This window comes from Hipposideros armiger, unplaced genomic scaffold (assembly GCF_001890085.2).
Source record: "Hipposideros armiger isolate ML-2016 unplaced genomic scaffold, ASM189008v1 scaffold_948, whole genome shotgun sequence".
NCBI lineage: Eukaryota > Metazoa > Chordata > Mammalia > Chiroptera > Hipposideridae > Hipposideros > Hipposideros armiger.
Window position 1 is genome coordinate 400,500 of NW_017732298.1, and position 12,928 is coordinate 413,427.

The 12,928-nt window shown below is 35.4% G+C and overlaps 1 protein-coding gene and 1 pseudogene across 3 annotated transcripts in view; one reads left to right on the forward strand and one right to left on the reverse strand.

Moving 5' to 3' along the window:
- CLVS2 (clavesin 2) overlaps positions 1-12,928 on the reverse strand; it is a 117,796-nt gene that overhangs the window by 72,697 nt on the left and 32,171 nt on the right. The window lies entirely within an intron of this gene.
- Positions 6,076-7,066, forward strand: LOC109375425 (developmental pluripotency-associated protein 4 pseudogene; annotated as a pseudogene).

Below are 12,928 nucleotides of genomic sequence, written 5' to 3' on the forward strand. Positions count from 1 at the left end.
GAGCTGCTGTTCAGCATCTTAGCTGTGGAGGGCAGTGTCACTGGCCCTCATATGTGGGATCCGAACCGGGGCCCTCTGGCATCCCAAGCGAGTTCTTAGCCATCGCGCCACTCGGCCGGCCCCCAAATTTTTTCAGTTAAATTTATATACATGACATGAAACTCTAACAGTCTGGAGTTATGATAATAGTTTTTTATAATGGCTCACAGGTGTACAACATATATAATATCACTCTAAAAGTGTGCCTACGTATATCAAGTAGAAAGTGATTATTGCAACAGTTTGTACTACTGGTTCAGTAGCATCAACATTAGTTGCCTTCAGATATGTTTAAACTTATTAAGATTGATCTGCTTTGCTGTACTAACTACACCATGTTTTCCTAAAAATATCTTTTGGGGGTACACATTCTAGATGGTATAATATTAGTTGTATACTTTACATCTTTTAGAGCTACTTGTGTACACATCCTACCCATTTTCTAGAAGGCTAGGATTCTTAAAGGAAGTCATGTTCATCCTGGTTCCAAAGCCCTGCTCCTATTCCCTACTCCTAGCATCCTGTGCAGTGCCTGGAACTGAAAAGAATGGAACTATAGTTGTGATCCTATACATTCAGTCTTATCAGCAGTGAACAGACAGATCCAGGAAAGTTATTTAATTGCTTTCTCAAGGGAAACAAAGATTTTTATTAAAACATTCTAACTAGTGTCTTTTGCCAAATTGAGAGGAGACAGCCAGAAAACTAATTACCAGCTAATTGGAATGCTTTTTCTGTTCCTGTCTCATAATTGGTAATGAGCCATATGTAAATAAATGCAAATACTAGAATGAAAAAAAAGGATTTTGTCCCTGCTACAGAGGTAAGAGTTCAGATCAGGATAGTACATATGCAGGGAAATGCTTCACTTCCACCCTCTTAACTTCTAACTGCCCATTAAAATTTCATGCTATCCAGGTAGGCATACAATAAAGTAACTTGGTTAGATGCAAAGCATTGCATAGAAGCAAAGTTTCACCAAAAAAAGTAATTTCTCTGATATGTATGGGAACAATAATGATTAACATTTTCTACAGCCAGTTTGTTTAACACTTAGGAGTTTGTTATCAGAAAAAAGAGAAAAAAATTAATCGAACTGTTAAAAAAATAAAGTAAATTTCTATGACAGGAAACAAGTCAGCCTTCAAAGATATATCACAATATATTTCAAAATATGAACTTAGCAAAGCTTTCTATTTGATGAGCAATCTCTGAAACAAAATGCATGTAAATTACAGATTGTTTTCATGATTTTTCAGATAACAGTGTCTTAATTTGAACAAGTGTTTTAAGAAACATGGATTAACCATGATGAATGATTTAAAAGAGTGATTAACAGGATACATTAATTTCCCACTAACATGTGGCATTGTAGGTAAAATTCTTTTTAGAATTTCAATTTTTGAGATATAAATATATTTTAAAATAATTTTGCTTTTCCAAAGTTAAAGTCCTAAATTTAAATATTAATATGAACTAAAATATAGACAATTTTTAGGTTGAATTTTTAAATTTGAAAACTGATGTTCTTAGATTTGCATTTGCATACTTTATAGTATCTGTTTAAGACCTCTAGCAAAATGTCAGCTATTGTTTAAAGTGTTTATGATGAATACAAGTTTGTCAACATGTATTTCTCTTAAGGGTGGTCAATAGAATATGCTCTCCCTACAGGCAAATGGATGTCATTTCTGATGTTTCTATTTTAAAAATAGCCAGTTTTCCCCATCCTATATGCATCAATATTTAGCTAAAGAAGACTTCATAACACTGTGACTGCTATTAGATCTCTCTTTTGCCCTGTCACTCACTTTTTTATGTAATTCAGTTTCCATTTTCAGTTTCGTCTGAGGGTGTCCTCTGTTGTTATTTTTTTAAGTTAATTAGAAATGGTGCCCAAGTACAATGGTATTGCCTGAAATTCTCCTTTATAGGGTACAACAAAGACAACTTATAGGGGCTTACTAGAAGGCCAGTAAATTACTTGGAAATCTTATCAATGCAAATTATTTGGAAACTAAGGTGTTAAGTAATGATGTCCTTTAAATTGTGAGGGTAAGTCTCACACCAGTATTTTGAAGGCAGAGGGGTTTGTCTGCATTGCTTTGGTGACTCTACAATCAACATTTATTGTTTGGACTGAGAGTCTTTCAACTTCCACTCAAAAGGACTAGGAGGCATCTTGTTCCATCACTCAGAGCACAGTGATAGCCAAGGGCTGCTCCATTGTATGAAGCTATAGGCCCAGAGAAAGGCAAAAAAGTTACCCATCCTCATCCAAGACGGCACACGATCATCATCTGCTCACCTGAAAATTAGAGTTTTGTGATGTTCTTATGATTGTTTTCATTTTAATGTAGACTATTATTTCCAAATTTGAATTGTTTTTAAAATCTTAAATAACAGTGTAGTTGGCTTGCTTAAATCTACAAAGAATAGTCTCATTTTCTCTTTTACTAGTAACTTATCACTTCTAAATAATGGTTATACTTTGATTCCATAAAAAAAAAGAACCACACAATGTTATTCCCTTTTTTTCTTTCTTTTCCAATATGTTTTGAATGTAGGTATTGAACTAATCCAAACACTCTTGGCTTCTAGGTTCCCGTGATAAATCCATTTACCTATTAGATAAATGTGGCTCTGTCAGTAAAAGTATCTCCTGCCTTCTCTCCCAGTCACAAATACAGAATTACTAAATAGACCAGAGGGATTATTATGGAGAGCAGGCCTATAGGTCTAGTAGAGTACACTATGACTATATGATCAGGGCCTCTGAAATTTGTGGGTGAGAACTGACCAATGTATCTCAAAATCTCAAGTATACTCTAATTTCAGACAAATCATTATTTTATTATTGTTTTTTGTGCCTACAAATGGTCAGTTGGTGCTGCCTAACTTTGCTTCAAATAACACCCTTCCATCCTGTGAAGAACCTGGAAACAAGATGTTGGTGTATTAGTATGGGTAAATCCTTATACCTGAATAAACCTCTTAATTTCATTGGTAACGGTAGCATCAACTTTACACATGCAGGAGAACATCGGAGTCATGAATACAGTAAAATATAGACAACTGAAAGGTGGTTATTACATTAAATATTCCTCTTCAATATTTAGAGCTTTAGAGCTCTATCTAGCTAAAAATATTTCTTGAAGTAAAACAAACAATGAAAACTAATGTGTAACATGATTAGTCATCATGTAACTGAGTGAGCAAAAAATATCTTTCGTGAGTAAAATAAGTGTGGTACTATTCTCCCCAGCTACTTTTTCTGCTAGAGAAGGTTGAAAACAGATTAAAGCAAATCACAGTCACAGAGCCTTAACAGGAAGACACAAGGCTAATTTAATTAAGTTAGTCATTACTGGTTTGTGCCTGGTCCATGTGGGGAGTGAGAACCTGTACCAGGCACATGGAGAACACGACACAAAGCCACTCTCACACCTCATCACAATCCATGAAGAACGAATTTCAATCAAGCATGTCAACAGGAGAAAATCCAAAGTAAAAACTGCCGCCTTATAAAGTATGTTACATCTTCATGTTTCTAGGTCAGGCTCTTTTATTAAAACTGAATGCATAGTAAGGGTAACAAATAATGGTGTCATTTCAAATCAAAATAGAATATGTAGCAATTTTCTATGACTTGTATCTTAAGGCTGTAGCTCCAATCTGTATGTCAGCTACAGCAAGAAGGCCTTATTATTACCCTAGCCATTATATCCATAATGGATTAGGTCTCTCACTTGACTTTTAAATGACTTTAGTAACACACATTCAAAAGTGCTGATGTTCTCATATTCAAAATAGCCAAAGGCGAGTTAAGCAGAGGCACTTTAGCTAGAGGAATTGAGAAGAACAAATTACAAAAAGAATTAGGCAGACGTTGTTAAGTGGGTATTTCAGGACACTCTTGCCTACATCAATAATGTGAAACTAGTCAAGATTGTTTATAATGATGAAACTCAATGCTGCAAAGCTTTGGCAAGACAGGACCCATCACAGTCTATTAAAAGAATATATATTTGTAAAACTATCCTGAAAGAAACCTCAAAACGTACTCCTTATATCCCCTAATACTAGTTCTAGAAATCAATTATGAAGAAATTGTCATTAATTGGAAAAAAGTTTTCTGTACAAAAATGTTTTGTACAAATGTTTTAATGAGGAAAATATTGGAATCAATTTAAAGTAACTTTAACAAGACTGAATAAATGAATAATGTATTTATAATATATAATAGTAAAGAGCTGTTAAAATGGCATTTTCAAAGAATTTATAACAGGAAATAATCAAAATACAATATTAGGTTAATAAGTCAGGAAAATTTTTTTAATTTATTTTAAAAAACAATATAAAATACTTTGAAAAATACATCAAAATATTAGCCTGGTTAACTCTATGTAATAGAATAATAGATGACTTATTTTATTCTTTATCATCTACTTTTCAAGTGTTCTGAAGTAACCATGTACCACACACACACACACACACACACACACACACACACATGCATACATACACATACGCACTTATAAATATAATTTTAAAAAGACAACAGAAAGACAATAACATAGCATTCTAAGCATTGATAAAGTTTAAGAATTATTTACTGAAAACTACTCAAGCCTGGGGAATGGAAGGGGAATGTGAATAAAGCAGAGTGGATAAATTCCTTACCTCGAAGGAATTTATAATCCGGTAAAGACAATAAGTAACATAAAACAAGGAAAGATCATTTCCAAAGATGTTATGAGGTTTAAAGGAGAGAAAGAATAAAAGATCGAAGAGAAAGGTTGGTAATGATGAGGAAAGAACTCCCCCAAAGAAGTCAGATATGGAAAAGATCTTGGGGTGTCAATGAGAATCTGGTAGCTGTGGATGAGGCAATGGAGTGAGCGGAAGAGAGTGTCCCTGGGAGAAAGCTTCACGACCAAAGATGGGAAGACTTTAGGATACAGTTGCCAGGACTGTTTGTCTGCAGTTGAAGGTAAGTGTGAGGAAGTATTGGTAGCACACCTGAGAAGGTGATTTTGGAGTCTACCTGGACCATCCAAGTTGTCTCACAGAAGAGTTTGTATTTATCTTAGCACAGGACATTCTTGAGAAGCATGGCATATTGCTATTAATCTAGCAGGGGTATGGAGTGTGCTATGAAAAGTTGATATTTTAATATTTATGCTTTAGTGGAACCACATTAATGTGGAGACATCTATCTTAGGTTAAAAATAAAAAGCAGCTAGTTTTAGTTTAGTTTTCTTTCTTTGTTTCTTTTTCTTTTTTTTTTTATGACTAGGTGATATATGGCAGAGACCTCCATCAACCAGGTCCTCCCATTCATGGCCACCCACTACTGGTCAGCAGGGATTAGGCAGTGAGGGTTAAGCATGGGACAGGACTGTTGTACTACTTGAAAACTAATGGAAATAAAGATGGAATAAGGGTCAAGGGGGTCCCTGGTGCACATATCTTGGAATAAAAAAACAATTATTTTTACATTTTGACCAGCCCATTTGTTTGATGAAGTCTTGCAAAATGTCCTACTTTACTTGATTTCAAATAGGGAGAAAGTGAAGAAGGAGAAATGGGGTCAAAGTTATTAACTCAATGCAGGTAACTAGAGCCTGAATTTGAGTCATATCAAGGAGCTAACTATAAAAGGAAAACAAGTACACATGTTAGAAATATGAGGAAGATAGATGCTATACAACTTAACAAACGATTGGATGCAGAGGGAACATAAGAGAAAATGGCGGAAAGCAGGTTAGTGCAGAGACCACTAATTGTGCTAGAAATTGAAATAGGAAAGTGAAGGGAAGTGTAAGATGTCAAATTTCAAGTGTCAGTAGTAGGCCATGGGAAGATGTCTCCAAGTTCAAATAGTGCAGACTGGAGTAGAGATGTAAAAAAACAGAAACAGAGCAAAAAAATTAAGATTTACAAATATAGTAATACCTTGCTTTGCGAGCATAATTCATTCCGGAAACAAACTACTCGTATTGCAAGACATCACTCATTTACCACGTTAAAATGTATTTGAAATGTTTGCTCATCTTGTAGAACTCCCCCAAACCACTTTACTCGCAATCCGAGGTTCAACTGTGTGTTGAAAGGTACTTAAAAATGCTACAGGCTTTTCTGAGCATGGAGAATGCAAAAGGCAAGAAATGGAACTCCACAAAGAAGTTAAAGGAGAAAAAAACGACTTGCAAATTCCAACCTGTCTCAGCAGAAGCTGAAGAGAAACAGCGAGCTGCTGGAGAACCAAGTACAAAAAGGACCTCAGGGAAGGGGACCAAATGAAAAAGACCCATGAAAGAAGGTGAAGCTTCCTGTCCACAACAGATGGCACAAGACAGTAAAAAAATAAGACTTCGGAAGAAGATACTAATTCCTCCATTGCCCTCGAGACTGCCACCCATAAACCTGCTTTACCGAGACATCGTGAGGACCTGGTGCCAGCAATTAAAGCTGGGCACCAAAGGCTTGAAATCAGAAGCATGTAGGCAACTCTGCGAGCATGCTACCCTAATCAAAAGTTATTCCCATCACACCACAAGAGACTACAATCTTGACCACTTCACAGAGGAAATTAAAGATGGAAAAGGGGAAAATGACTCTGGAAAGTTCTGATCTTTCTAAAGTGACTGCTCCCCCTGAGGAAGTGGTGTCTGCTTTTGAAGGGATGGACAAGGTTGTCATGACAAATTCCACCCCGGATGCTGTGTTTGCTTCCTGGACCAGAACTGTCTCCACAGCTGGGAAAATGGAGGCAGAGGAATCACCACAGGAGGCCTCTGGTGTCAGGTGGTGTGTGGTCCACGGGTGAAGTCTCCCTGCAGATAAAGAGGGTTGGGTCCAGCTACAGTTTTACGCTGCACAAAGCTGGTTTCCTGAAAAACAAGGGAGTGTGTGCACTCTTCTTGCTACCTGCTTGCAAGTTTCCACCCCCATACCTGGAGGACAATTTGTTGTGTTCCAAAGGTGTTCGTAGGAATAGGTATTGATGAAAAGCCTTCAATGAGATTACAGTGCCAGGAAAAAGGGTACGGCTATGATTACAGCTAATCGTAGAAAGGAGACTACTGTCAACTCCATGGTGCCACTGGCTACTGAACTCCAGGCTGCTCCACACCCTCCATGCTTTCTGCTTAGAGAGGGCGCACAGACTGGTGGAGTGCAGATGTTACCTGCAGACCCCCAACAGTGCCTGCTGCCTCGTCTGTTGGGATACAGTTTTATGTTTGAAAGTGGAAAAGTATTTCACAAATTATCATTCATTGCAATTCATAAGATGAAAACATCAATTCTATCAAATGACTACCCTTTTGAAATAGAAGTGGCCTCAGCAGCTCTTTCAAAGTGGGAACTTGAGCATTGTGAAGGGGTAGAGTGAAAAAATACTGCGCTTCCGTGCTGGATTCTCCCACCTCGGAACTCTGACTGGAGGGGGAGGGGGGAACCTACTGCCTTCTAAGTTCAATGACTTTATTATGGCAAAAGGAACAGTTATTCTCTCCGCTCCCCAAAACACATTCTTAACATACAACACAAAATTTTTTTAAGTTTTCTTAATCTGAATTTCTATGATGTGTCTCTGGGATAAAAACAGAGCACTTTGTCATTGTTATTCCCATTTGTAATCGTTTTGTATATTTTTACTGATTAAAACTGTTCAAGGCTACTTGTAAATCATAAATACATAATATGTTTAAAATGTATATATAAAATCATCTATTTAGGAAACTTGTATGCAAATGAATGTTAATATGATTAAGCAAAAAAAATGCTACGATAATCTATATATTTCAGCATAATACTACATATTTTTCTCCCTAATTTAGTTCTTGACCAATATCATATAGCTGACTGCAGTAAGGAATTGGAGAGAACAGATCACTGAAGCTAGAGTTTTCCAATCATTTGCCAGAACACTTTTAGCTCTACCAACTCCTTCCAAGACTGTGTGGTGTCCATATGGATTGTGAGGCAGTGGGGTGTAAAGATAGCTTGAAAAGATCTAAAGATGTTCAGGCACGTGTTTTTCAAAGAAACTCACATGAACAGCAGCACAACTGAGGCTCAGGGTGTAGACTGCCCCCTCCACCAGACACTGCTCATGAGTGACTCTCATTCAGTCTGAGTGTTTCCGGCAAGGCTGGGGGTAAGGAGGAGGATGCCTCAGTTTAGCTAATCTGGGAATATTTATTTTCTCTTACCTGTTAGTTTTACAACTGGAAGGAAGCAAAGGTTCAGTTGGAATCATCACTTCCTCTCCAAAATCTAAAAACATGTCCTGAATGTACCTCTAAACACACACTCAAAAAAACCCTTCTAATTCAATATTTCATAGATTTTACTGTGCTTTTCTTGTGTTTAATACAAAATCTGACAGATGCTTATTAATTTTGGTTAATTTGAGAAGATTCTAATAAAACCACCACCGGGAAATTCATGTTGTCTGTGTAGGATTCTTCTTCCTCTTGCTTTATCGCCTGTGATTCTATGGGCAAGAATTAATCATCCAAAGCTAATCCCTAGCAGTTTTCCCACACACTGCTGCAAAGTCCTCCTACAAATAAAACTCCTTAGGAAGGAATATTCAACAAGTTTTTGAACCATGGTGCACTTCACTAGAGTGTAGATGTCAATAGTTAGCACTTATTATCTTCCCATAGCATTACTATGGATTCAAGGTCTTCATTCACTCTTGAATATTGCAGTGGAATTGGAGAGTTCATATTAGTCTTCGGTATGCTGATTTGAATGAACAAGATATGCATTTCTATTTGTCTAAGCAGTCACATCATGGCAACCACACACATCTGCAGTCTTTCTTTCCATAATCTCAGCCATGGCATGAAAAAAATTTAAAACATAAAATTAAATTAAATAAATTTCCAGCCCAGCCACATGTATTTGCATAAAATCAAGGAAGCACAAACTTTTCTGAATAAAGAAATATTGTTTCCAACTACTACTATGTATATGGCTACGTGCTTGTGTGATTCAGAGAGCTAGCTCTCTAGCTTCAATCTCTTTCTTGCAATTCATGAGTAGAAGAGGAGATTCCATTCTTTGTCCTTCTCCCGCCCTTGAAGCTTAAGTGATCTGAACAGTTCTGAACTGGTGATAAAACTGGTAGATATCTGTTTTACATAACCTGTGAATCTGATTGTGGCAGTGCATACCATTTTAAATGTTGATATATGAATTATTTAGGCTATTTTGATCTATATAATTTTTAAAAATTACTAACTACTCTTTAGACTGTGACTTAACTGTGATTTACAATTTAGGTGGATTCTAGAGATTATAGAGTTAAAACACAGAGAACTACACCTTTTATCTAACATCTTTATCTTCGCTCTCCCCACCTCACCTATGTATTTTATCATTGGATCAGGTCCTGCTTATATTCCTTTTCTTCTACCATCCACTTCCAAGTCCTTCAACATGGGTCATATATATATACATATACGTATATCCCTAATGGAAAGTTCCATTTGAAGGTTTATAAATTCACTCTCAAAACTAATCTGTACATTTAGATAAAATCATAAAGGAATTCTTTTACATGTGCATGTTAACAAAGAGGTGGATTTTATTTTGAAGAGTTTGCTTTTATCTCTCCAATATTCTGTCACATAGATATGGTCAAAACCAAAACAAAACAGCAAAAAATATCCTACTTCTTTTAATTATGCAAAATAAAAATGTTTTTCTGAATATTATCTTTTGGTGTTCTTCAAAAGATAACAAAACTGGTTTATTTTTTTCTCATTCAACAAGTATTTATAGTTTCTACTATATATGGGCATATGATGCTAGTGGAGGGATTTGGACCCTAACATGTTCAATTTTTTCACCATTCAGAAGGTACCTGTACCTATCTATTGACTCAATGATTTTTAAATTTTGAAATAATTATAGATTCACTGAATGCAACCAAACTGAACAGGGAAATCCCATGCACCCTTCCCCTAGCCTCCCACAATGGGATATTATACTAAAACAAACCACCAAGACCAGGAAATTGAATTTTCTAAAATCCACAGGACCTATTCAGATGACATCAGTTTTACAAGTACTAATTTGTGAATGTATATGTATGTACTTCAATGCAATTTTATCATCTGTGTGGCTTTGTGTAACCATCACCACCAAGACACAAAAATGTTCTATCACCACAGGGCTCCCTCGCATTACCCCTTCACAGTCGTACTCAATGGATCTGACCCCAATACCTAACCTCTGGTAACCATTAACCTGTTCTCCATCTCTATAATTTTGTTGTTTTGAGAATTTTATATAAGTATACTCATATATTATATAACCTTTTGAGACTGGCTTTTCTCATTTAGCATAATGCCCTTGATACTCATATATATCAAAATTGTTGCATATATCAACATTTGCATTTCTCTTACGGCAATGATATTGAACATCTTTTCACGTGCATATGTGTCATCTAGAGATCCTCCTCAGTGAAATCTATGTTAATGTATTTTGCTTATTTTATTATTGGATTTTTTTTTACTGTTGAGTTTTTAAGAGTTTTTTAAAAATATTTTCTAGATAAAAGTTATTTCCCAGATATGTGGTTAGCAAATATTTTCTCCCAGTTTGTAACATGTCCTTTCATCCTTTAAAAGGGATGTTTCACAAAGCAAAAGTTTGGTTTTTTTTAATTTTGACAAAGTTCAATTTATTTATTAATTTTTTTCTTTTATAAATTGAGCATTCAGCATCAAGTCTAAGAAATCTTTGCCTAGCCTTAGATCCTAAAGATTTTATTCTATTTTTTTCTAAAAGTTTTATAGTTTTGTGTTTTACATTTAATTTCATAATCCATATGAGGTTTGAGGTTTAAGTCAAGGTTCATTTTTTTGCTTATTTGTTGAAAAAACTATACTTCCTCCATTGAATTTCTTTTATACTTTTGTTAAAAATCAGTTGCAAAGATTTGTTTAAATCAATTTCTGGGTACCCTATTCTGTTCCACTGATCTATGTGTCTACCTGTCATTTGGTCAACATTCTAATATTTATCTCTCTAATATTATTGTTTCTACATAAATTTGACACAAAAAAGAACAAAATCTATTTCTTTTAAGAGTGTAAATTAAAATATTTTCCAAATATAAACCTCTTTGAAAGATAAATAAAAGTTGATTTATTTCAGGCAACAATTCCTTCCTCAGAGGGGAAAAAAAACCCCTGAAAAATTAACTGTCACTTTAAGTCATAAAGTTTCATGAGCCAAATAGTGTTAGTTTGTTTCCTTTAAAACAAAATAAATCAAAAAAATTAATAAGCCAACATGAAAAAGATAAACCAAACTCCTGAGTCAAAAATACACATCTAGGGCTGGCCAAGTGGCTCAGTTGGTTAAGAGCTCGCTCAAGAGTTTGAGCTCTGAGCAACAGTGGTTCGAGTCCCAGCCTGGGCTGAGCAGCCACTGAGCTGTCAACAGGTAGCAGGATGGCTCAGCTAAAAAAAAAAAATACACATCTAAAGGTTGAGAAAAATTTGGAAACAATACAACCAAAAATTAATTTAAAAAAAATACTCTGACAAAGGTATGTAACAATATACCACAAACATACTTTTGGTGTTTTTAATTTACAGACTTCCCATAGCTTCTTGGACAAGCCTGTCATTGCATGATTTTAATTTTATAACTTAGGAAACTGAAACACAGAAAATTTAATAATTTAAAAGATTAAAGCTGATTTAAAAAATTCAAGCTGCTTTCAGTCAAATAACTAATAGTTTCAAATATACTTTTTGGTCCACTTTGGTATACTTTTGAATTCATTGAAAATGAGAAAAGATCAAATTTTGAATATTAAACTACAGCTAAGTCTCATACTAAGAAAATACTGCATACACTCCTGCAGCAGTGACACTGCTTCAACCACTATCAAACTAACATCAACCTTTATTTTTTTCTTAGTTTAGACAAAAAAAAAGTCACATTTATGAATGATGTATTTATTTAAGAAACGTGGTAAGTCCCACTTTTTCTTTTTGCCACTCCTTTACAATGATAAGTAAAACACCATCCCTGCCACCCCTGGATTTTGCCAGTTGGTTGAAATAAAATTTATTTATTTATTTATATTTATTTATGTATGTATTTAAAATAAAAAATTTATGCTCTATTTAACCAGAAAGAATTTTGGTGGCTTACCATGATACATAAAATTATTTAAAAGTAGATTAATATTTTCAGATTTAAAATGGCAGATTGAGCCAGCCATGTGTCTCAGTTGGTTCAGAGCTCACTCAAGAGTGCAAGCTCTGAGCAACAGTGGTTCGAGTCCTGGCCCCAGCTGAGCTGCTGCTAAGCTGCCAACAGGTGGCAGGATGGCTCCTCTAAAAAAATAATAATAATTAAAAAAATAATAATAAAATGGCAGATTGAGCACATGTATTTGTCTCCCTTACCCCTGGTGCTTCATTAAAAATTATGGGAAATTAATATTTTTTAAAGGAAATGAAACATAAATAGTGAGAGAAGCGAAAAAAAGAAAGAAAGAAAGAAAGAGAGAAAGAAAGAGAGAAAGAAAGAAAGATACCATCACACAAATTCATTCCAAGTATTTTTAGAATAGTAGTAGATAAAAATCTAGTGGATAAAACAGAGGCAATATAGTGTGGAAACCAGGGAGAAGAAGCAAGGATATTAAATAAGAAACTATAGATTTAGGGACCAGCCAAGTGGCTCAGTTGGTTAAGTGAGTGAGCTCTGAGCGACAGGGTCCCCAGTTTGATTCCTACATGGGCCAGTGAGCTGCGCCCAAGCTGAGCTGCTACTGAGTTGTCCACAGGTGGCAGGATGGCTCAGCTGGTGAAATCACGTGCTCCTAACAACAAGGTTG